This window comes from Microtus ochrogaster, chromosome 18 (assembly GCF_000317375.1).
Source record: "Microtus ochrogaster isolate Prairie Vole_2 chromosome 18, MicOch1.0, whole genome shotgun sequence".
Taxonomy (NCBI): domain Eukaryota; kingdom Metazoa; phylum Chordata; class Mammalia; order Rodentia; family Cricetidae; genus Microtus; species Microtus ochrogaster.
In genome coordinates this window covers 34248483-34252750 of record NC_022020.1, presented here as the reverse complement: position 1 = coordinate 34252750, position 4268 = coordinate 34248483, and the positions used below count along the sequence as shown (strand labels likewise).

General features: G+C 44.7%; 1 protein-coding gene across 2 annotated transcripts in view; it reads left to right on the top strand.

Moving 5' to 3' along the window:
• Ticam2 (toll like receptor adaptor molecule 2) overlaps positions 1 to 4268 on the top strand; it is a 20327-nt gene that overhangs the window by 11074 nt on the left and 4985 nt on the right. Inside the window, exon 1 of one of the 2 annotated variants that reach the window (XM_026783313.1) lies at positions 3674 to 3695. The exons of the other annotated variant lie outside the window; for it this stretch is intronic. The gene's annotated coding sequence lies outside the window, so the exon portion shown is untranslated. Of the gene's footprint in view, positions 1 to 3673; positions 3696 to 4268 lie in introns of those variants that run through there. 2 annotated transcript variants of the gene reach the window in all.

Sequence of the window (4268 nt, the reverse complement as noted above, 5' to 3'; positions counted from 1 at the left end):
TAAGTATCCTCTGCTCATAATTTCCCCCAGCCTTCCCTTACCTCTGTTCTATCCCTGTATCCCACATGTGTAAACCTGAACCCTATAACTATCTACTGCAGAATGATCCCGACACAGTTGGGCCTCTGATTCCTGAGCGTTTCTGAGACCCATGTGCTCCTGGCCCTTGCTCCGTGCTGTAAGTAGTCCTCCCGAGTGCATCCCCATCATCTGGACCCTGCATGAAGCAGAGTGCAGTGGGTCCTGATTGTCTGTCTGCCCATCCTGGCTTCACATCCTTCAAACCCAACAAGTCTCAGTGTAGAATAACTTTTCAACAAAACCTGTAAATGACAATAAAGCAGTTTTTTTCATTAATAGCAAAACATTAGTTGAACAAGAAGCATCGACTTTACCTATTTCTGCCACAAGATGGTGCTGTTAGATAGGAAAGAAAAAAAGGTTCTCCGACTCAAACATCACAGACACGCTAAGGTTTTAAATGTGCTAAATTTCAAAGGTACTTATTAAAATATATAACCTTTTCCCATGATAAACACACAGACAGACTGAAAGTTTAATGTTCATATGTATTTTATCAGATTATTATTTTACTCCTGCCATTTGAGAGCCCCTCTAATTAGGTGGTCAAAATGTTTTTAAAAGATTAACTTTAACTTAATGACAGGAAACTTAGATGAGCATTCTATCAGCTGAGCTATGTCTCCATCCTTCCAAGGAAGACTGTATTAAGAGTCCTTCTGAAACAATGGGCCCCATATGAGATAAGTGGAGGCCAGGAAAAGGGTAAATTTTAAAGATTGGCTTGCAGGACGGGGAGTGCTAAGTAGGGTGAACCAGACTGAGAATTGAGAGCGCATTCCTGGGGTTGGGGATGTATCTCAGTGGTAAGGTGCCCCCCCCCCCCCCAGCCAGTATTTGGCACTAGGTTCGATCTCAAGTCTGGAAAAACAACAAAATAATAACAACCAAGAATAGCAACAGTAAGTTGATACATTCTTGACTCTAAAGACTGTTTTGCCTTCTCCCGGCAGAATCCTTCCTCTGAACATCCAGCTGATGGGATGTGGCCCATCTACATTACGAAGGCTAACCCCATTCACTCCAGCTTTACTGATTTAAATGTTAATCACCTTCATGGCTTTACACTGGCCAAATCCCTGGCTACAATGGCCGAGGGAGCCAACACATGAAATTAATCATTACAAAGAGCGGAATGGGGAGACTAAGCTTAGCAAGAAGGGGATGTGCACACTGATGTTTCTTTCCATCTTTAGTCATGGGCCAGACGGGGTGGCTTGCAGCTGGAGCACCTGAGAGGGACCTCCTGGGAAATTTCTGCAGAAAGAGCAGCCCTGGTGCTCTGACCTGCATACAGACATCTTTTAGGAAGAAGAGTGAGCCTAAGACTCCTCTGTTCTGTGGCTGTGCAGGAATGCACACATGCATGCAGACATGCTATTTCTCCCCAACAGGCACTGCCTGTTACATTTCAAAATGAGAGAGGAGGCAACTTACAGCAAGGTCCCCATTCCTATCTTATTGGGAATAGAGAAGAAGAGACCTTCTACAGATATCCACCAATGTCCCTCCACCACCTCCCCTCCCCTCACACACACACACACACACACACACACACACACACACACAATTGTATCCCCCCTCTCTCTCTCACACACACAATTGTATCCATACCACTCTGCCCATTTATCTAGTGAAGACCAACTACTCCCTCTTGTCTGCCCATCACATCCCTGCCTGCCCCTTATGTCTTCAACACTTTGCTACTGATAAACACCTTTATAAATTATAATTTATAAATTATCCCTTTCCCGTCCACTAGTCTTCTTTCATTTTTTTAAAACCTTTTTTCTTTGTGACAAAACTTTCTAGGGATGGGCAGATAACTCAGTCAGTAAAGTGCTTGCAAGAGGACCTTGTTTTGATCCTCAGAATTCATGTTTCTTTTTTTTATTTTAAAGTTGGGGGGAGGGTCTATTTTGATCCCAGCAAACTCAGATCTCTGGGGCTCAGTGGCCAGCCAGCCTTGCCTAACTGTTGGGCTCCAAGTCTCTGTCTAAAAATGAGGTGCGTAGGCCCTGAGGAATGACACTTCAGGCTGTCCTGCATCCTGCGCACACATGCGCACACACGGGGTTTCTTTCTGTTTGCTTGTTTTTCGAGACGGGGTTTCTTTTTGTAGCTTTGGAGCTTGTCCTGGAACTTTCTCTGTAGACCAGGCTAGCCTCGAACTCACAGAGATCTGCCTGCCTCTGCCTCCCGAGTGCTGGGATTAAAGGCCTGCGCTACCACCGCCCGGCTTCACACAGGTTTTCCATATTGCTTTTCTCTGGCTTCCTTTTGCACTCTCCCCAAGTGATCTGTCCGTCCCTCCCGCACTGTGCTGAGTCTGCTCATCTCCGGACACTTCTCTCTGCTCTCCTTATTTCTCAGTGCTTGTCGCCTGCTGTTGGTTGTTTTTACTCTTTGACTCTTGGGGTCTACCCCCCAGTTCCCAGATAGTTCCAGGGAAGCTTGTTTTTACTTACCAAGGCCCGGCCTTAGCTTGACTTTGTTTCTAGCCAGCTTTTCTTAAGTTATCCCATCTACCTCTTGCCTCTGGGCTTTTATCATTACCCTATACACCTTTCTTTACTTCTTACTCTGTGGGCCTTATGTGTAGCTGGGTAGCAGGCCCCTCACGTCCTCCTCTCCTTCTTTTCTCACTCCTCCGTCCCCCTTCCCCAGATTTCTTCTTCTATTTATTCTGTCTGCCAACTCTGCCCATCCCTCTCCTGCCTTGCTATTGGCTGTTCAGCTCTTTATTAGACTATAAGGAGTTTTAGACAGGCAAAGTAACCCAGCTCCACAGAGTTAAACAAAAGCAACATAAAAGAAAGCAACACATCTTTGCATCATTAAACAAATGTTTTACAGAATAAATGAATCTAACACATCTTTTTTTTTTTTTTTTTTTTTTCGAGACAGGGTTTCTCTGTGGCTTTGGAGCCTGTCCTGGCACTAGCTCTGTAGACCAGGCTGGTCTCGAACTCACAGAGGTCCACCTGCCTCTGCCTCCCGAGTGCTGGGATTAAAGGCGTGCGCCACCATCGCCCGGCAACACATCTTAAATTAATATTCTGCAACAGTCCCTCTTGGCCAATCATAAGGCAGTTAAACATTATCTGTTAATTGAAAAAAAAAAAAAACAGAATGTATGAAGATAAATGTCAAATAAGCATCTCCAGGGTTAACCTCTTTCCCAACTCCATAGTATCCGGTGCCTGCTCTGCGTCGGTTCCTTTCGGTTCTGTTTTCAAAACATATCTCAGTTCAGTCACTTGCTCTGCGGCACTGTCTCAAGTCACCACTGTTTTCTGCCAGGTTTCTTTGACAAACTCCAGTGATCCTGCATCCGCATTTACTCTCCTCATTCTGTTTTCTGCAAGCACTGAGTGATCCTGTGACATCAGTTGGAGCAGGCTGCCTCTCCCTCTGCCATGTAGTCCTTGTGCGTGCTGCTTCAGTCTCTGAGTTCGTATGTGTGTTGGTCATTGATTTAGCGGGCCTTGTTTTCTTAGTGTCCTCCATTCTCTCTTTCCCTTCCACTTTTTTCAGGTCCTCTTCCTGCCTCCTCTTCCAGGGGGTTCTTTGAACCCTGAGGGGAGGGATTGACAGAGCCATCACATTTGAGGGTGAGTGTTCCTAGGTCTCTCATTCTCTGTATAATGTCTGGTTGTGGGTCTCTGTATTTGTGCCCATCTGCTGTAGAAGGAAGCTTTTCGGTGGAGACTGAACAAGATCATTCATTCTCAACCAGTGGATGGTGACCCCTTTGAGGGGTCTAATGACCCTACCACAGGGGTTTCCTAAGACTATCTGAAGATTATATATTTACATTATGATTCATAACAGTAGAAAAGTTATAGTTATAAAGTAGCAAGAAAAATAATTTTATAGTTGGGGAGGTCACAACATGAACTGTATTAGAGGGTTGCAGCATTAGGAAGGTTGAGAACTTCTCTGATCTATTAGTATTTCAAAATGTCATTAGGAATCATTTTATTAGTTTTTATTTATTTATAGAACTGTCATATTTGGTTTTACCCTAGGTCCCTGGGATACCTCGTCTCAGGTTCATGGTCACCCAAGCGGTGTTGCATATGGGTCGCATTTTATGGAGTGGGCCTTAAGTCAAATCAGACATTGGTTAGTTACTCACACAAATTTTTTGCCATGTAGTAATAGGAGCGGTGGGGCTGTGTCCC